The sequence below is a fragment of the Fundulus heteroclitus genome, chromosome 13 (genome assembly GCF_011125445.2).
Source record: "Fundulus heteroclitus isolate FHET01 chromosome 13, MU-UCD_Fhet_4.1, whole genome shotgun sequence".
Taxonomy (NCBI): Eukaryota; Metazoa; Chordata; class Actinopteri; order Cyprinodontiformes; family Fundulidae; genus Fundulus; species Fundulus heteroclitus.
Window position 1 is genome coordinate 27,565,993 of NC_046373.1, and position 21,982 is coordinate 27,587,974.

General features: G+C 40.7%; 1 long non-coding RNA gene across 1 annotated transcript; it reads left to right on the forward strand.

Annotated features, from left to right (window-relative positions):
- Positions 1 to 20,534, forward strand: LOC118565327. Its single transcript, XR_004932309.1, has 3 exons — positions 1 to 309; positions 2,771 to 2,953; positions 20,490 to 20,534. It is a non-coding gene; the product is annotated as an uncharacterized LOC118565327 (long non-coding RNA).
- Positions 20,535 to 21,982: the final 1,448 nt, after the last annotated feature.

The window sequence follows — 21,982 nt, forward strand, 5'->3', positions numbered from 1 at the left end:
TGGAAGCAGTTGTAGACTAACAAGGCGTCTATAACAAATGTTTTGCCCATAAACAGCTACGGGAGAGCAGCAACTGCCGTGGCAGTTGGCGTTGCCAGTTAAAGTGCCACCGTTAGCTTCCGTTGCCACCGGGTGGTTTCACAGAATAACGGCTCCTGTGGAGACAGCAACGGCTCGAGATGTGGAGACAGCAGCTTAAGCGCTGGCTAGGAGGAGCAGAGGGCGAGACCTTAGAAACAACTAAAAATGATGAAGATCTCAACATCCTGCAGGCTGATTTCAACCCCAAAGTTCTGCTGCACAGATTAGGTTTGTCTGCTTTCATGTCAGTTACACTTTTAGAGACATTTTTGGTGACTAGTGGATTAGCTTAAAGCGCAGATGTGCCCTGTAGAGAAATAAAATGGTAAATCGAGTTTAAGTAGAAGTGATCATCCTCATATTTGTATGAGGCAAACGTTCTCAGTATAGAAATAATCACGGCACCACCTGAAGTAAACTAATACTCGGGGTAATTCTTGATCATTTATATGCATTTCTCTGTAATGAACGCCCCGTTCCCCCCATCAGATCAGCCTACACCAGAGGTCACTAATTAAAAATCAGCGGGGTCCGAATAAAGAAAATCAACAACAAGTAAAGGTTGTTTTTAATTATAATCTGTTACCTTAAACAGCATTTAACACTGAACTAAAAATCAGGTCAGGTGTTTATGCATCCATGTTATACACCGACTTTTTAAATAAAAACAATAACAAAAAATTAGAATGTTTTTCCATTTTAAATTCTAAAGTGCTTTTTGAAATAGAGAACAAGTCTTTCACAGTTTGGTATATAGACAATTTCCTGACTTTCACATCTTTTATAAAACACCTGAACTGACTGTTTTTTTCTTTCTTTCTTTTTTTATGGCTTAATAAGAGAAGTGGGGTTTAGGCTGCCCTGCAAGGATTTTAAACCTAGGTTTGAATGGCAACAAAGTAATTCTCAAGCACATATCGACATGCTCATTCGTGAGCCTGGATGGATATTTATTTTTGTTATGTTCATAGTGGAGAATGCTGCAACACAGCAGTAGGTTGAGCCAAACATACTCAAAATGACCTGAAGGTCTTTGAATATCTCCAGTTTGCGTTGAAATGCCTGGACAGATGTCATCAGATCACAGACTGAATTGTCCTTGCCTTGTAGCTTTAAATTCAGTCGATTTAAGTGGGATGTCATGTCAACCAAGAATGCTACATAATCTAACTTCTCTGTATCAGTCAGAAATGAAAGAAATTGTGTTGCCTTTTGGCTCTTCAGCTGTCCCAAGGAAATTTTAATTTCTTTTCAAATGGACCAAAAGCGCTCCAAAACTCTGCCCTTACTCAGTCACCTAACATTGTTGTGCAGCAAGAGGTCATCTGCATTTGCTTCAACTTCTTTGAGGAACTCTCTGAGTAGGAAATGTTGCAGGGAAGAAGATGCCCAGAGAAAGTTAATGATTCTCATCGTTGTGTTCATCACATCAGCATTCTGATCCGAGAGAATGGAACACAGGACCGATTGGTTTATTATACAATGGTAGGAGATTAGGTCAGGGTGGTCCTGTTTCATTCTTGCCACTGCTCCCTTTTCTCGCCCTAACATGGCTGGGGCTCCATCAGTAGTGACTGAAACAACTTTTCTCACATCTATTCCCCTTTCTGTTAGCATCTTCTTTGATGCTTGGTAGATATCCTCCCCTCTTGTTTTGCTCTCCAGAGGTGCTACACCTAACAGGTCTTCAAACATTTGATTTTCCTCTTTGTTAAAGAATCTCACAAAAACTACAAGCTGGGCATTGTCAGTTATATCAGTGGACTCATCTATGGCCAAACCTATGCACTCTTCCTTTTGAATCGCCTCATCAAGCTGTGTCAGTACGTCTCGTGTCACAATTTCTGTTTTGCTTATGGTTGATGTCGCTGACAACGGGATTTCCTGTGTTTTTTGGCAAAGCTCTTCTTTTTGCTTTCCATCGAGCAGTGTCACAGCAACTGCATTCGCACATTCTTTGACGACCATTGCATCGCTGAATGACTTTTCATGCTGTCCCAATATCCACGCAATTCTCAGAGAGCACTCATTAGCACGTTGCTGAGGAGTGAATGTCTGAACCATAATTCTGCAGGACCGATCATACTGTGCCATTAAATCGTCTATTTTCTCCGTACGTATGGCTGAAGCAAGTGGATATGTTTAGGAAAATGAGCTGTGCTTCATTTCTTAGTGCCGCTTAATGTTGCTGCTTTTGATGAGAGCGACTGTCTCGGAACAAATGAGACAGACAGGTTTTGTGCTCCCACCTGGCAAGATGAACAGGTACACGTCAGTCCATTCTTCCTTAAAAGACCTGTTTTCTGTGTCTACTTTCCTAATCTTTGAGCACGCCATTTCACTTTTCTCTCACCAGTTCGCCGCACTTCTTCCCTGTGTTGGTCACAAAGTTCCCATTAGGGTGGCTGCATGTTAAGAGCATGTAGCCTAATGAGTGCATAGAGGTGTTTGCCTTAGATCCTGTTAAGTCATGAAAACGCATATTAAATGTTTTAAACAGAATAATCACATTACATTTCCACAACAGAATGACACTAAAGATACCAGTGATCATCTTTAGGTTTAAACTGTTCCTGAGGTTCAGTTTTCTCTACACCGCTGATCAAATCTTTTTCTCCAAATTGAATCTTTCCCATCTTTGTTACATTGTGAAAAACTAGTTGTTCATAGTGCATGTAATGTGTTTCAGCGTTGGCATCAGATGTTAAAGAAGAGGCTCCTGAAGAACAGAGTCCTGAGGTGGAGCAGCAGGAGTCAGAGCCCCTCCAAATAAAGGAGGAACAGGAGGAACAGGCCTGTCAGAAAGGAGAGCAGTTCTTTATGAAGGAGGAGACTGATGCTAGCTTTCCATTAACTGCAGCTCCTATCAACAGTAAGGACTTGTTTAGTTTGTTTGTGTGTCCTGTGTTGCAGCTAAAGGCCAAAACTCACTGGATTGATTGGCAACTATTGAGATGCAACATAAGTTAAGCTTACTTTATGAAACAATGTACATTTTTATGCTATGCCTGAATCCACAAAAACATCTGATTTTACCAAAAGGATAGTAATCAGAGTCTCACTCATTGTACAAGGTGAATAAGTGATTTAAGCTGTGTGATAATCTGGTAATTATCTTAATGCAATCTTTTCAGAACAAAACAGACGATTAAAAACTATATTTACATTATATTTATATCCTGCTTTTTTATCCAGGGTGGAATCACCGCCAGCTTTGTATATACTTTGCTCTCTCTCCCTCTGCGTGTGTGCGTGTGCACATCTGTGCGACTTGCACAGATGGGCGCACGTCTGTGCGACTAGCACAGACATGCGACGGAAAGTGTTTGTGTCCGACAGTTTCTTTCTTCAGGCCAGTTAGACCATAATAGATATGCTAATGAATGGATAATATTATGCTCCTCTTTTTAACTTCTGCAAAAATGATAGAAATTGTGCTATGCAGTTGTCACACACTTCAGGCACGGATGGACTCAGAAACAGAGCAGTTGGCACGGTTAGGTGGTATTTATTGGCTACTCTTGGTCAGGCAGGCAAGGGTCAGATCCGTGGCGTCAGTCAGGGTTTGGGGCTATCCAGGAATCAGTCGTCGGGCAGGCAGGAGGTCGTCACCAGGGAGTTCAAGGCAGCGGGCGAGGGTTCAGGAAATCGGACGAGACTGGACAAGGGAGAGAAACAAGCAGGTTAGGAGAGGGAACAAACTAGGCTAAGCTTGACGTTTTAACGGACAGATGGCCTGAAAGTGTTTACCACTAGGGGTTCAACAATCTGACGCCGAACAGGTGGAGGCTCCGCCCTTATATAGGACCCACTGCTGATCAGAGGACGACCTGCAGGTGTGAGGGTCACAGCAGCTGATGTGACAGCAGTCCTGTCCCAATAACAAATTTTGCTGGACGATAAAAATTTATAAAAATTCTTATGATAAACCACAATATATTAATTTGGAAACCTTTTTTAACAAATTTGATAACAGCATAAAAACGATAGAATATCCTCTCAACCTACCGGCTATGATGGATTAAGCGGGTGGCCACCGTCATTTGGCTCGAATCCAAAAAACTCCCACACCACAGCGGTTGTGTTCAGCTTTGACACCAATCCATTTTCTTCTTAAATCAGCATTTTCCTTGGCTCTGAGTGCTAAACTTTAAGCATGTGCCCAACTAACACAAGCATGGTTCCCTCACCATATTATAAGCCAGGCTTTGTTTATTTTAAATTTGATGTTTGAGATCAACATAGGATGGTCAGTAAAGTTCCCGTCTGGGAGAAAACCTCCCGGTCCACATAAGCTAGCCGCTAGCTGTTATTAGCTTGACCCACACTACGGTACCTAGATAATGGGCTGTGCCTCTCCTTTGAGTTGTATCACGCAACGCTTCTTGCACTTCCAATTCCCCGTTCCGGACGCACCCACCAGACGACTTCTGTCAGGATAACCCTATTGTCTGTGGGAAACTCTGGAAAGATTTAACTCCTCCTACATTGAGGAAACAAGAAGCGATGGGTGAGTAGACAGCGATGCACTGTGCTCAGACCTTTTTTTTATCTAATTTATTGTGCAATGAAATGATGTATTGCTTATTGCGACAGGCCTGGTACTATGTTCCTTTAATGAATGTGTCTTTTTTGTTTAACACTAACACTAGTGTAACATTTGTTATCATTGTGTCATTTTTATCATGTAAATGGAAGACGAAAAAGCAATATTGGCATTAAGAGTCGGCCCCAAGAAATCTGCGCCACATATCGGGTATCGGTTTGCCTGATGACAAAATAATCGGCATCGGTCTTAAAAAAAAGTTTTCTAGTTTTGAAGTGTTTACAATTGAACTTATTTAACAAGTACTGTGTGCTGTTGTCTACTCCCCACCAAAATATAACAAATGCACTGCTCAAAAAATAAAGGGAACACTAAAATAACACATCCTAGATCTGAATGAATGAAAAATTATTATTAAATTTGTTTAATACTGAAAGACTGATAACAAAATAGTGGCCTCCATACGCCTGTATGACCTCCCTACAACTCCTGGGCACGCTTCTGATGATGTGGACAGTCTGTGGTCCAACAGGGCATTGGTGGATGGAGCGCCACATGATGTCCCAGTGTGCTCAATCGTATTCAGGTCTTAGGAACACAGACAGACACAGCAAACCGTCTAGCCACAGCTGGCATTAATGCACCATCTTGGATGAACTGCACTACCTAAGCCACTTGTGTAGGTTGCAGACTCTGTTTCATGTTATTACTAGAGTAAAAGCACCACCAATATTCAAAAGTTACCAAAACATCAGCCACAACATAGGAACTGAGAAGTGGTCTGTGGTCACCCCCTGCAGAACCACACAACAACAGCAGGTGAAATTGATGCTCAAACAGTGTTGCTTCTTAAGTGGACAGTTTGTTTTCACAGAAGTGTGATTGACTTGGAGTTACATTGTGTTGTTAAAGTCTTGCCTTTATTTTTTTTAGCAGTATATTTCATCCAGGAGTTTTGATGGTTCTTAAGTATGATCAACTCCTGATCAGCAGGGATTTTAATTTTCTTATCTGTTGTCCATCTGATTCATTAGACAGAGGTGACCTGATTATTTCACATCACCTGTCTGTGAAATCTGTGGGATTCTGATCATTTGGCCATAATCTTCAGTGTCCTTGCTTCTCCACCTGTTGGTTAACCTCCTGCTCAAGGTTCCTGCTGTCACATTATCACTTCTTCAACAGCTGTGGAGTTTGCTGCTGCTTATGCAGACAGAGTTTTCTGCCTTTAATGAAGAGGTTCTTTCAGAGTAACCTGACAGCTTTTTGTCATCCTTGTATGCTTTCTGCTCTGGGGTCTTGGACAATATTGCCGATTTCAAGCGTAGTTCCATCAAGCCAAAGTCTGAACCCTGGTTAAGTGACTTGACTCAGATCCGTAGACAGCATTGCAGACAGGCATACCGTTGTTGGGAGAAGGCTAGACTACACGTATCGCTGGAGATGAGTCTTACTCAGTATCAGAGGGCAAAATGGAGACAAAATCTTTGTATTTATAGGAAATCATTTCCACTAATTCTATTAAATTTTATTTAAATAGCGGCAATTCCTGATACATGTAATCTCAAGGCACTTTCCAAAGTCAAATTTTTGACCAATCAGATTATACAGATTGGTCAAAAAGTTTCCTATTTAAGGAAACCTATAGATTGTATCAAGTCTTGACAAGCAGCATTCGCTTCTCATGAAAGACACACAGGGACAGTCGTCTGTATTGTTGATGACTTTGTAGCAATCCCTCACACTGAGCAAGCATGAAGCAACAGCAGAGAGGAATACTCCCCTTTAACGGGAAGGAAAAACCTCCAGCGGAACCAGGCTCAGTGTGAACAGTCATATGCCTTGACTGACTGGGGGTTAAAGAGGACAGAGCAGAGACACAAAATGAGAGACAAAAAAACACAGAAGCCCACATTGATCCAGGAATCCTTTCTACGCTATATGGTAATAGCGGTTGATCTGTCTCTCCTGGATGATGTCATAACTAACAGAACGCCAGACCAGGTGTACCTACTGTGAAGGGAAAACAATGACAGAGAACAAAAAGATAAAAGATCAGAATCAGAATCAAGTTTATTTCCAAGTAGGTTTGCACTTACAAGGAATTTGACTTGGTGTTGATGGTGCCAACAAAACAAAATAAAATAGAATAGATATTTATACAGAAGCTATATACACAATAGACTGTGCGTTGAAATAACAACAAGCCATGCAAATTCAGAGAACAGTAGGAAAACTCAGCAGAGTGAGAGAAATAGACCCTGATGTCCTCCAGCAGCCTAAGCCTATAGCAGCATAACTATAGGGATAGCTCAGCTTAAGCTAAGCCACTCTAACTATAAGCTTTGTCAAAAAGGAATGTTTTAAGCCTTGTCTTAAAAGTAGACAGGGTGTCTGCCTCACGGACCAAAACTGGGAGTTGGTTCTGTTACTGTTTCACCGTGCTGTGTCTACGGTGAAGCACCCTCGGTGGACCCAGCTCGTTTTTACCCAGTCAGGTGACCCCCACTTACTTATTACCTTGAATGTAGGACGCATAAAACAGACAAGTATGCTTTTAGTTATATTTTATCTAGGTAAAGACAGAGAAATAGTTACAGTCACACCAGCGCTGATGGGCCCCTGATCGGCAGGAGGCCTCGAGTGCTCATTACACAAACATTATAAAGGGATCTCGGGACACACCCATACAAGGGCGGTACACATCCAAACTGTGACATCAGCAGGGAAGCTGTGTCACCTCCGGGGTGGTATCTGATAGATATGTGCCAATCTTTTGGGTCAGTGCCATCTAAGTGTGCCATGCAGTTCTGGGATAAACAGTTCGTTCCACTTGACCTTGTTGATATCCTAACAGTCCCCCTGATGATGTGTCATTATGGCACATCACCAAAGATGATCAACCAGTGGAACGACAACTCTCAGTCTGTCCCTCTCCCAGAACCGTCGGTCATTCCGTCCAGTCCAAGCAATCCATCACGTCAGCTTCCGGCTTCCAGAGTCCATCCATCTGTGATCTCCATGGCAGTCGATAGTGCGGCTCAGTCTCTGGGGTCACACAATCTCTGCTGGTGTGACTGAAAAGCACTTTGTAAAAACCAGTCCAGTTGTCCGTTAGCCCCCCCTGTTGGTGTGCCCCAAAGGCACATCACAACGAAAACAGTTCCAAGGAATGGGCCGGACAAACCACAATGGTAACATCTTAGCATCAATCAGCATGAATACTTCATAATTCAGCATTTTTTACTCAACACCACAGTCCAAGCATTTTAACTACAATTTAGGGTTCAACTATTTGAGCTAGGCCTGTTTTAGGTTCCTATGCGCACATTATTTTAAGTTTACTTTAGACTATATAAGCTAAAGGTGTACCTTAATCAAGGCCAAATTCGTCTACTCTACCCCCACCCCAAGAAACCTCCTACTCGGTCCTCCACTCTCCATTCCTATGGACAACGATCCATCACCTTCACACCTCACAAATCCAAGAGTACCAGTAGGGGGCATCAGAGGGCAGGCTGAGCCTTAAGCAGGAAAACCCCATCTCTCTAAGAAATGGTAAAAAACCCGATAGAGCCCAGTCTAGGGGAATCCCACTCTGGGCCAATCTGAGCGAGAAGACACCCTGTATTGAATCTATAAATTAGCCTTACCAAGTAATTTATGGATCTGTGATAGCCATCAGATCCTGGTTCTCTATATAACAAAGCAAAAAGATTGCAAGAACTGCAGGTCGTGGTGTGTGTGTCTGTAACCTAGAGTTTTCATTCTTAGTCATAAAGCCATAATGATCAACATAATGCAACATCACAGTATAAACATCATAACACATAAAATCAAACATGGTGATGGAAGTCAGTGGAGAAGAGAAAGTAAAAATCAGGTTTGTGATATAAAAAGAGTCCGTACGTCAATAACGCAAAGTTAAGGAAGCCGTCAGGCCATTCAGGCACAAGGCAGAAAATAATCTAATCGTGCTTAGGGTCTCTTCAGGCAACTCCTCCCGTTGAAGAATAAGGAATCAGAGTTCTCTGGCTTCTTCATCCCCAGTCCTCTTCTTGGTTCCTCCGCATGGACAAAAACGATTTAGTTGGATGGTAATGAGAGTCCTGTCCTTTTTCAGGCAATAAGCATTTTATCCCCAGGAAAATGCTCTGTTGAGATGGTTGGCAGACACCAAGCCTTGTTTACTGTTGGATAACAGAAACAAGGTGTAATTAGTGTTCTTATCAAGACTCCCAATCCTTTTTACATTTACCTTCTTCAAACACTTTCACATCCAGATATTTCCGTTCACAATTATTATGCTCTTAGCTTTACCTCCTTTACTGTAATCATTAGATCTTGCATTACTCTTATATAAAAGAAAAATCTGAAAGTTCAACGTTATCTGCAGCAGCATTTCTCTATAATTCTTTCCCATGTGTGTCTCACCTTACAATTGTCCAACAGTTGAAAAGATCTCTGTAATAGAAATTTATCATCATATGTTTCATGGCTACTGTGACACGGTTCATCTCAATTTATCTAGCACACAAGGAATTGTATTAAAACCTTTCAGAAACTTCTTACTGAACCAGCTCCAAAATACTTCACATTTTTCTAAAAAGTCCAACAGAAAAACCTTTAAGTTTGTAAAAGAAAGTTCTACCAAACATATTTGCAGAATGATGTTGTGATATTAATCAGAAGCAGCCCTATGTACTTCTTGTCTTATTTTGAAAAGCTCAACCGGGAAAAAGAAAGTGTGTGCCTGCCCGTAGCGCACACTGAGTTGTGATTGGTTGCTATTCAGGAAGTGGGTGTAGCCCAGGGCGGAGACAGGAAGTAGTTCTGTGAATCACTTTCAGCTTGACGTGCATCAACCCAAAAGACTTGTAGTTGAATGCGCCCTCCACCTAGAGCGAAGAGCAATTCTAACCCCATTAATTCCTGATTTTTTAATCCCTTCTGCTTGTTTTAACAGACAGCTTTTGTAAACAACCCTGGTTTTATCGTATGTCCCCCTGTTTGAATCTTGTTTGAAACAAACCTTTAAACTGTAGTATGCTGTGAGCAGTAAGTCATTGTTGCTTATTAGACACATCGCCCCCTGACCATGTAAGAAGCTCCATACTGCTCTAGGTCTTTAAACCTTTTTCAGTCTTTCAACATTAGTTAAATTGATAATACATCCAAGCATAACTATATCCCCAAGTAAATCAACCCTTTAACAAGTATCTAATTCTTGTTCTCATGTGTTTAGTTTATCCTTGAAAAACTTTAAGCAAACATTACTCCGAGTGATTTTCTTACATTATCATACATTTATTATTATTACCTTTGTGATCTTATATCACCCAGTGATCTATAAATCCTTATTTTATGTTTGCACCGTCTGGTCCCAGCAGATTAAAAATTCCCATTCTAGAATTTGCTTTTTTGTTTCATCAATCACTGTCTGTTGTGATTATTGAAGAAATTGTGCAGTTCCTTTAAACCCTCTTAAATATTGACCACCCATTGGTAAATGATCAGCTTTAAGTTTTGCCCTTCTTCTAATTCTTTGTTTAGCCTTAGTATCTGCACCTTAAATTGACGAATAGTGGAATTCTTTGTATAAACACTTCTCTATGTCCGTATTTGTTTTGGCCTCTATAATTTTGTTCTTTGCATTTTAAGTGTGAACCTGGTCAGGACAGAGAAAGTCATCTCCGATGCTCCTTTTGGCAACCCCAGCAACCCCAAACATAAAAATGTTCACTGTCAGTGTTAGGTTACAGGTAAACCCTGTGGGAACACGACGTCGTCTCCTTTGTTCAACCTGGTTTCAAGCGCCTGGGTCATTGAAACACTCCACCACCTGCGACAGATCTTTGACATTTTCAAACCACAGCAGCATTCCTGGGTGTCCACACCCCCTGTCTGAAATGTCTCTCGTCGTAAGCCCAGGCTTTCAGTTTATCTCCTGTTAAGTGTCCCCCTTTAGAGCCCATTTACCCCAAAGAGTCCAAGAGTGTGTTCTAGGTACGTTTCCTGAACGCCAACCTCTCCATGTCATGTTCGTGAAACCTTGCAGTTGAATTCCATCACCTGTGAAGCAAAGCAGTCATGCATAGTTCTTTTCAAGATGCTCTCTATCACAGCAGGAGTGTCACTGTCTGATGCCATTGCAGCTCTGATGTTCCTCAGAGCCAACCTTCATGCATTGATATCATGTTGAAGCTGTTATCCTTCCTCATCATCTTGTGTCCAGGAGTCACTTCTGCTGTCCTGACCAGATACCAAATGTCCAACTAATCTAATTGACCTCATTACTTTTCTGCATGTACAAGAGGACGATCGTTAGATTATCCTGGTCTAAAAGACCACTAGGTTAATAGATGACTAAACTATATTTATGTGGGTTTATTTCTTCTGGATGTTTTAACATTTAGTTAAAGAACAACTATTGTGCTATTTTGTGTTCAAACAGATAGTTGTTAAGTCTTCTCAAACCTTTTAGGTAACTGCGTACAATTCCAAACTATTTGCACTGGTGCTTTAATCCTAATTTACCCAAGTTATTTATTAGAATAAGGCATTATTATTCTAAACTTCCAGTTTTATCCATTTAAGTCCTTAACCTTTGTGTTGCTTTACATCCTAATAATTAATTTCTTAGTTGCGCCTCTGCTTACTTTAAGATACCCAGTAAATGTTGTGCTCACAATTTCTCCTTCGCTTGAACAAGGTTAAAAGGTTTAGAGTTTATTCTGCTTATATTGAAAAATTAGCTTGCTTACTCGTTAGTTCATTCGTTTATGCTATTAACTGTTGCTGTAATGCCTACTTTAACTTTTTCGCCCACTAGTTTTTTCATGATCATAATTATCACCCATTGATGTTATAGCATACATTGTTCTTATCCACTTTCCTTTTACGTTTAAACGGCCCCTCTATGTAATCCCCTTACTGTAATCCCCAATATAAGTTGTCAAACCTTTTAGGTTTAGCATAATTACTTAAGCTGCTCTATGCTCTCATACCGTAACTTAATATTTTGGTGCAAAATGGATGTCTTTTACCGGTTCCCCCCTATTTCTTCTCATGCATGATGTATTTTATGAAGCTTATTGTATCTTAAAGGTGCCTCTTTGAATCTTATTCAAAAACCCCCTGAGGGGTTAATAAAATTCCAAAACATATCTATATGTATTTTAAATGATTTAAATAAAAACTTTGTTAGAAAAGTAAAAGAAACTCCTTCTTATCAGCGGCCCAAAATCTTTACCAGCTTTGTTTCCAGACCAGTACCACTTGTCCGAATGCGTTTGACCCTCTTATCGCTCGCTAATAACAGCTCTGACTTAAAACAATTAACATCCTAGGGGTTTAATAATAATCCTGATTGCTCTTAATCTGAAAGTTTTTTCTAAGCGCCTCCGCCAATGTGTATGTTTCTAATGCATGTTTTGTGTTTTAATTATGTGCAGGAAAAATCTGATGTGAAATGCAGAAGGGGTGTCTGCCAACTCATCTTTGTTTCGTGTTGCGGTCCATTGAAGGTTATCCGATGCCTCTGTCTTTGCCCCCGCAATTAGTTGTCCATTTTCAGTCCTCATGTCTCAGTTCAGTACCACAACATCGTTCCAGGACGAGCATTGTCCATGAATCTTCTTTCTCCAACCGTTGTGTCTGAAACCACAAGGATTCTGCCAGCATTTTGCCAATATGGATTTTGTCCAAAATCAAATTGTCTAATAAAAGAATTGTCTATCTTCATCCGTAGTGTAGTGTAAATAAGTTGAAAAGAAAAAATCAAAACAAAAATTACAAGAAAACTGTCTCAAAACAAAATCAACCACATCGTTCCCTCTAAAACAGAATTATTCATGAAGTTCTTCACCTTTACCCCAGATCTTGATCCCTTAAAAATTTATCCAAGCAAAATATTTTACAGACAGTTCAACCTCTTTGTATAAGTTCATTGATAAAAAAACATTTCTCTTAACTTTGTAGCATCACATTCCCCATTAAACCTCTATGCAGCTTCTGCAAAAATTACTGATTATTTATTTTTATTTTTATTTTTTTCAAAATTTGATTAAAACTGGATTAGGCAGGAGTCAAGTACATCACCTTTTTCTCCGTCCCCTGGACCACTGTGGCACCGCTTGGTACTAACTTGTCTCTGAGAATGCCTAAGAAAAGAGACTAAAATCTCTTCGTTAGCACATTCCAATTATATATGACCAGGTTTCCTTGCAAGAAAAAAGCAGAAAACAGGATAGAAATGTTAATGTGAGTCAGTAGAGAGGGCAGCAGGGGTACATGAACAATTTCCAAAACCACCTTCTTACCTCTAGAAGGATACCGAATGCTGAATTGTACTTTATAAATAAATTTGCCTTGCCTTGCCTAGAAGGTCTCAATATTACCTGCCATAAGTTTGTTAAAACTTAGCATAATTTGGTCACTTTTGTCAATCCCTGCACGTCCATTTTAGATCATGACTTCATACCATACGGCCTGAAAGAGCTCACTTTCCAGAGACTTCTGTTGGAACAAGGTGGCTTTACAGTTTCATCTCACATCATCTGAAAGAAGTAACTCAGAGAAAAACAATTCTGTTAGTGTATTAGGTGACAAAAGAAAACCTGGTCTTTCTAGTGTCTTGGTTCTTAACGTGATGTGTCTAAGTTCTTGGTTGGTCCAGGGGAGGTAGGAATCTCTCGTTCCTTTACTTTCATCATTTTATATTAAAACTTCTCCTCTTCTTAAATTATCTGCCGAACAACCTTGAATATTGTCACTTCTTTGTCACTGGTGATGCAAAAATTAAAGCAAAGGAATCATTTAACAAAGAAATAATCAAAATACACAAAACAATAAAAACCCGAAAGTAAAAAGTCTCCCAAAGTGTGCATTATGTGTGTTCCAATATCTTATAGCATTCTTTTGATTTCTTTCTAGCTCTTTCGATCATGCAAACTTAGTTATTAATGCTTTTCAATCTTAAATGGTCAAGGGTGAAACTTTAAAGCAACCATTTTCTCTTTCAGGCTTTTGAGCTTCTAGTGTTTTTCTATACATGATAAGAGTTTTCCCCGTAATTCAGCACATTGAGAAGGCTACCCAAAAACAAAGAGATTAGAAGTAGAATCCCTTCACAAGCTGGCTTTATTTTATTTTTTCCCTCTGACATAGTTTTCGTGCCCCTAGGCCAGAACACACAGACCCAGCCTTGCCATAACATTCAGATGTTTACATCATGGTCAGATTTGTTTATCATATCTTTTGTCCTGTTTCAGGTTAAACTGACCCACTGAGGCTTGCCTCAGCTCAGCATAACTAATAACAGATGCTTTTGTAACTGATGACATGCTTAATGTGGCCTTGTGATATCTTGACACTTCTCTAAATTTCTCATTAGCTGCATTCAAATCCCCAGTAAAAAGAAATAAAATAAATTAATACAGAACCCTTAGAAAAGCAACCATATTTAGTCCCATACAGTTTGTTTAAAGCACAGTTTGTCTCATCTATTTAAATCAAAAATCATGTATATCTTAATGCTCGTAAATTCTTCTTTTTAGGCAGCTGTAAAATCCTTAGTTAAAAATCTCCCCTTAAACATATCCCATCCGGTTCCATTTCTCCCAAACATTCTCCCATATGCTCCCCATATGCTGTTTGCCATTTTATCAATGTTCTAAAATTACAATATAAAAGCTTTTACTCTGTTATTATTTCAGCTGTCATGAATTCATTGACAAACACAAGCCAAACGCAATCTAATAGCATAACTGAATACAGCCCTAACGCCTCTGGTTGCTGTACTGCATATTTAAGCTCCAAACAACAAAAAACTTTATCCCCAGTCCCAAGTATTTCCTACAGCCCTGGGATATTTTCTGTTTAAGACACGTTAGCATATCTCAGTGTAACAATTTAATTTGGCCAGATATTTAATGTAAAAAACAAACAAACTTTGTTATTTAAATCTCTCTTACTTTTACCTTTTTGTTAACCTAGTCCATGCTTAAAATGTCATTTGAATTACGGAGCTGCAGTTCTCCCAAAACAAATGATCATTTTGAAACCATGAACATTACTTCACACAGACGGACGTTTAGTTACATACGATACAAAAATACATACATACAGTAACATAGAACTGACGACATTCAGACAAACAAACACGTGCAGGCCTGCTTTTTCACCATCTTAAATAGTTCTATGTTTTTCATAATTTTTAAACGTCAACGCCGAAAGATGTTTTCAACGCGTTAAGTTCCCGCTTAGTTTAAAAGGTGGAGAGCGTGCGCTGGTTACGACCCCCCGATGCTTCGTCCACACGCGGTTTTACGCTTCAGTCCCGCAAGGATACAACTCTGTGTCTCGCAGACACCTAGACGATTACCCATTTTTGAAAGTTATACGTCGCATTTAGTAGTTACAAACAGTTTTATCCACAACGGAAGTCCTAGTCGGTCCCCACGTAAACGCTTCCCCGGTGCAACGCCCTTTTAGTTCCGTTTCTGTTTCCTTTTTATTTTATTAAAAACTTTCGCTTTTCTTTTTCTTTTTAATCAAACTGCCCCGACCAACTGGTTGCACTTTGAACACACCCCGTGCCAAAACCCCCAAAACAAAACAAAAATACATCGATCTGTAACCTCACTTACACACAAAGACCCATTTGCACGCAAACACACACACACTCAATATCCGCGGATCCAAGCAGTCTCTCCCTCATTTTTTCCCACCACTCCTCAAATTGTTTTAAATGGTTTTCAGCATCTTTGTGTGGGAAGTTTGCCATTATGCTCCTTTTTCCTGCCTCCAGCAGTGTTCCTAAAGAACACCCCTGGAGCTCATTTTCTAACTGATTCTCAGCCATTCCAGCACTCACACGTCTTGGCCAACCTGCTGGGACAGCGTCCTGTCCCCGGTCCAATGAGAGCTTATTTTTTATCTCTCAGACACCAAAACTTATTATGTTCCTATATGCCTTATTATTGTGTTTTTACACGGCAATTTCAATGAGCCAGTGTACTCAGGATGAGAAGGTTATATGTCACCTGAACAGGTGCACCCTTCACTTCACTTCCACGGCTCAATGTAGTAACGTGTCTCACACACACACACACACACACACACACACACACACACACACACACACACACACACACACACACACACACACACACACACACTCTCATGGCCAATCTTTAGTTAACTCTGTAGGTACCTCCGGTCTCAATCTCATACGCGCTCGTTTTTCGAAAAAGGCTGCTTTTATATTACCGCAAAAACGAAGGTTTTTATGTTCGTCCTCGCGGAAAATAAGGGAGCTCTAAACCCACAATTTCTAGGCTACACGATGTTTTAGAAGCCACGCGTGTTCTCAGTCTCATACGCGCTCGTTTTTCGAAAAAGGCTGCTTTTATATTACCGCAAAGACGAAGATTTTTATGTTCGTCCTCGCGGAAAATAAGGGAGCTCTAAACCCACAATTTCTAGGCTACACGATGTTTAAGAAGCCACGCGTACAGGCGTGTCTGTCAGAATGGCCGCTTTTATGCTACGCACAGAGGAACACGTATTTTCCTCTGTGCCTAACAAGGGGACCTTTTAAACCCTAAATTCTCAAGGTGCACAGTATTTTCGGAACCCTGGCCAAGGATTCCCGGACTCTCACCTCTGTGACCGCACGCAAATCCCAAGTTCTTATCGACACGTTTGCAAACAATTATCCTCAAACCTTTCTCTGCCTTTAGAAATACAAAAAGTCGGCCCTCCAGGAAGAAAAAGACACTAGGAGATGAATGAAATCTCCTTACCTTTTGTTGCGGCCGCAAGCTGTATGTTTTTCTTCCGGAATGACGTCCTGACCGAAAAAACGGAAGGTGGTATGTCGTCCTTTGGGTCCGGGCGGAAACACCATTTTGTTACTGTTTCACCGTGCTGTGTCTACGGTGAAGCACCCTCGGTGGACCCAGCTCGTTTTTACCCAGTCAGGCGACCCCCACTTACTTATTACCTTGAATGTAGGACGCATAAAACAGACAAGTATGCTTTTAGTTATATTTTATCTAGGTAAAGACAGAGAAATAGTTACAGTCACACCAGCGCTGATGGGCCCCTGATCGGCAGGAGGCCTCGAGTGCTCATTACACAAACATTATAAAGGGATCTCGGGACACACCCATACAAGGGCGGTACACATCCAAACTGTGACATCAGCAGGGAAGCTGTGTCACCTCCGGGGTGGTATCTGATAGATATGTGCCAATCTTTTGGGTCAGTGCCATCTAAGTGTGCCATGCAGTTCTGGGATAAACAGTTCGTTCCACTTGACCTTGTTGATATCCTAACAGTTCCACAGGAGAGAAGCCTGATAGCTAAAGGATCTGCCTTCCATTCTACTTTTAGAGACTCTGGGAACACCATTAGACCTGCAGTCTGAGAGCTAAGTGCTCTGTTAGGAACATACCGAGTAATCAGAGCTCTTATATATGATGGGGCTTGATTATTATCCGTGAGAATGTTAATTTATATTCTTTATTGAACAGGAAGCCATTGAAGGGAAGCTAAAATTAAAGAGATATGATACCTCTTGTTAATTTTCCTTAGAACTCCTGCAGCAGCATTTTGGATGAGCTGAATTTGAACTGCATTTTGTGGACTTCCTGATAGTAAAGAATTACAATAGTCCAGAATAGTCCTCTAGGTGTGTAGAGCACCATTTTTTTCTCCAATTTCCCAACATTGTGCTTCAAAGAACGCAACTCTAAATTAAACCAGGGAGCAAGCTTCCTGTGAATAATCACCTTGTTATTCAAGGGGGCTACGTTGTCTAATGCAAAACACAACGAGGAAGTGACACCGTCAACAAAGGCGTCAATTTGTAAATGGGAAGAAACAACATTGCTGCCATCTGCTGGGCATTTCTGTGATACTGAGGATAATAAAAGGAGAACAGATTCATACAGCATTATCTGATAAAGATATACTATAATGAAACATGGTTTTGGGAGTGTAGAAATCAGTTAAATTGAACTCAAAGGTTAATAAAGAATGGTCAGATAGAACATGGTTGTGAGAAAATACTGTTAATTCTTCACAACCAAAGCCATATATATCAGCACAAGGTCCAAAGTATGAAGACAAGAATGCGTTTCTGACTATGGAGCTGCCGATTACCAGACTCGGCTTCTCAGCGGGTGGGGTAAATCCATTAGAAATGCAAACGAGTTGGTGCTGACCTTGGGGCTGGTATCTAGAACTATGCTTGCTATGTCAGAAATGAAAGAAATTGTGTTGCCTTTTGGCTCTTCAGCTGTCCCAAGAAATTTTTAATTTCTTTTCAAATGGACCAAAAGCGCTCCAAAACTCTGCCCTTACTCAGCCACCTAACATTGTTGTGCAGCAAGAGGTCATCTGCATTTGCTTCAACTTCTTTGAGGAACTCTCTGAGTAGGAAATGTTGTAGGGAAGAAGATGCCCAGAGAAAGTTAATGATTCTCATCGTTGTGTTCATCACATCAGCATTCTGATCCGAGAGAATGGAACACAGGGCTGATTGGTTTATTATACAATGGTAGGAGATTAGGTCAGGGTGGTCCTGTTTCATTCTTGCTATTGCTCCCTTTTCTCGCCCTAACATGGCTGGGGCTCCATCTATAGTGACTGAAACAACTTTTCTCACATCTATTCCCCTTTCTGTTAGCATCTTCTTTGATGCTTGGTAGATATCCTCCCCTCTTGTTTTGCTCTCCAGAGGTGCTACACCTAACAGGTCTTCAAACATTTGATTTTCCTCTATGTTAAAGAATCTCACAAAAACTACAAGCTGGGCATTGTCAGTTATATCAGTGGACTCATCTATGGCCAAACCTATGCACTCTTCCTTTTGAATCGCCTCATCAAGCTGTGTCAGTACGTCACGTGTCACAATTTCTGTTTTGCTTATGGTTGATGTCGCTGACAACGGGATTTCCTGTGTTTTTTGGCAAAGCTCTTCTTTTTGCTTTCCATCGAGCAGTGTCACAGCAACTGTATTGGTGCATTCTGTGACGACCATTGCATCGCTGAATGACTTTTCATGCTGTCCCAATATCCACGCAATTCTCAGAGAGCACTCATTAGCACGTTGCTGAGGAGTTACTGTCTGAACCATAATTCTGCAGGACCGATCATACTGTGCCATTAAATCGTCTATTTTCTCCGTACGTATGGCTGAAGCAAGCAGATATGTTTAGGAAAATGAGCTGTGCTTCATTTCTTAGTGCCGCTTAATGTTGCTGCTTTTGATGAGAGCGACTGTCTCGGAACAAATGAGACAGACAGGTTTTGTGCTCCCACCTGGCAAGATGAACAGGTACACGTCAGTCCATTCTCCTTAAAAGACCTATTTTCTGTGTCTACTTTCCTAATCTTTGAGCACGCCATTTCACTTTTCTCTCACCAGTTCGCCGCGCTTCTTCCACCAGTCCATCCTTTCTCTGCTCTCTCTTTCTTTTCGTCTTTTCCTTCTTTCCCGCCGCTCGGCTTGCCGTAGGTTTGCCTGCTGTGTCTAAAACTAGATAACAGCAGCATCCCTGACTGACACAGCTCATTGGCTAATTTGCATCACATGCAGCCGGGCACTCCGGAGGGCTTTACTATATTAACAGGAGAAGCGGCGCAAGGGAAGTTAGACACTGTCGTCGGACAACATGCAGTAAATTATAAATGTTTTAAATCAGGTTGGGTCGAGATTAGCCAGCAGGTGGGTCTGGATCCGGACCCTGGTTCGCTAATCCGTGACCTCTGGCCCACAACGACGTCTTCAAGGCTAGTAGCTAGACGCTCAGTGCTCCTGACTTGGTGGGAGTTTTTAGTGCAGCCATCTTCAGCAACTGGGTCAATTTACAAAATACAGATACGTTTCCCAAGGCAGGTAAAATCGTGACTCTGAACACTCTCTCCCCGGGCGAGAGTGTGAGTTTACCTGCGTGCGAACGCAGGTGACTCTGAGCTGAAAGTAATGGAGGGATGACTTGCTTAGGAGAAACGTTATAGGCCCCTGCACACCATGTCGTACTGTGCACCGCGACCCCGCAGACATTTTAAACTTCATAGTTGAACGCCCTTATTGGCTATTTCTTGAGACAAATTCCTACATTTCCGACTGCAGCAACCACCGCACACCTGTCAGTCCGTGGTGAGGAGAGGCTGCAGGAGCTTGCAAGTCGCTTCACGTACGTCCTCGTGAAACTAAGCTCTGCACCTACATGTCCGCCGTCCTTCTAGGGAGGGCTGGCGATTTTGTTGGTGGTGCGCCCCCCCTTGTTGAATGGTAGAGGAAACACTGCTACTCTACTCACGTCCGTTCAGTTCACATTTAAGTGTATCAGAAAAAAACGAAGATTGCATGGTTGCATAAACAGTTTTAACAGAACTGGACGCTAGCTTTTCGTTACCAGCATGTCTTAGGAAAAATAATCATCGGCAATTATTCCACAATAACCCACTCTACTTGCATCCATATTCCATTAATCAATCTAATATCATTCCACAGAAATCCTGGGCTGTCACAAGATCCCAGCTGTAAATCCCTGTGTTGGTCACAACGTTCCCATTAGGGTGGCTGCATGTTAAGAACATGTAGCCTAATGAGTGCATAGAGGTGTTTGCCTTAGATCCTGTTAAGTCATGAAAACGCATATTAAATGTTTTAAACAGAATAATCACATTACATTTCCACAACAGAATGACACTAAAGATACCAGTGATCATCTTTAGGTTTAAACTGTTCCACCGCTGATCAATTCTTTTTCTCCAAATTGAATCTTTCCCATCTTTGTTACATTGTGAAAAACTAGTTGTTCATAGTGCATGTAATGTGTTTCAGCGTTGGCATCAGATGTTAAAGAAGAGGCTCCTGAAGAACAGAGTCCTGAGGTGGAGCAGCAGGAGCCAGAGCCCCTCCAAATAAAGGAGGAACAGGAGGAACAGGCCTGTCAGGAAGGAGAGCAGTTCTTTATGAAGGAGGAGACTGATGCTAGCTTTCCATTAACTGCAGCTCCTATCAACAGTAAGGACTTGTTTAGTTTGTTTGTGTGTCCTGTGTTGCAGCTAAAGGCCAAAACTCACTGGATTTATTGGCAACTATTGAGATGCAACATAAGTTAAGATTACTTTATGAAACAATGTACATTTTTATGCTATGCCTGAATCCACAAACATCTGATTTTACCAAAAGGATAGTAATCAGAGTCTCACTCATTGTACAAGGTGAATAAGTGATTTAAGCTGTGTGATAATCTGGTAATTATCTTAAGGCAATCTTTTCAGAAAAAAACAGACGATTAAAAACTATATTTACATTATATTTATATCCTGCTTTGTTATCCAGGGTGGAATCACCGGCAGCTTTGCATTATACTTTGCTCTCTCTCTCTCTGCGCAGAGAGAGCCTAGCATCTTCCTTGGCTCTTAGTGCTAAACTTTAAGCATGTGCCCACCTAACACAAGCATGGTTTCCTCACCATGTTTACAAGCCTGGCCGGCCACCAGGCTTTACTCGACCCCCCGCCAGGATTAGCGTTTTTGTTTATTTTAAATTCGATGTTTGAGATCAACATAAGACGGTCAGTAAAGTTCCCGTCTGGGAGAAAACCATAGATATAATATAAGAGTAGACGCGTCATTGGGCGGGTTCTGCCTATGCTGCGATACGTCAGAGCGTCCGCCATCCTAAATGTGGCAAATCTGCGGTTACTCAGTCACTTAAACAGTACCAAAGGAACTTTAATCTCTGAATATGCTTTGTATTCGTAGTGTTTTGTTTGTAATATTACAAGTTTATTTTCGTATCCCTTTAGCTTCATTCTCCTGAATTTATTCTCCTAAAGAATAAAAATATTTAAAATAATCTAACCTGGCCCTATTACTCCAGGAGTGAAATAATTCTGCAAACTGTGATTATTCTGGAAATGTTTCCCCTTAATTCTCATAATATGATGTTTTTATCATAACATTATCACTTTTGTGTTTGTTTGTTTATTTGTACTTGTTTGACCTAGGACTTTTTTTCCCCTCATATTATTAATTTTACCTCTTTAATACTCACCCAAAAAGTCTGCTCCTAAAGGTTCACATGTGACACGGTTTTTATAAAATAATGAAGACCACAATGTTTAGATTTAACAAATTGATCCTTATATTCATAACACATACACACACACTATATATATATATATATATATATATATATATATATATATATATATATATATATATATATATATATATATATATATATATATATATATATATATATATATATATATATATTGTGTGTATATACAGTGTGCGATTAGCAAAAAAACCAGAGGGGGGGGG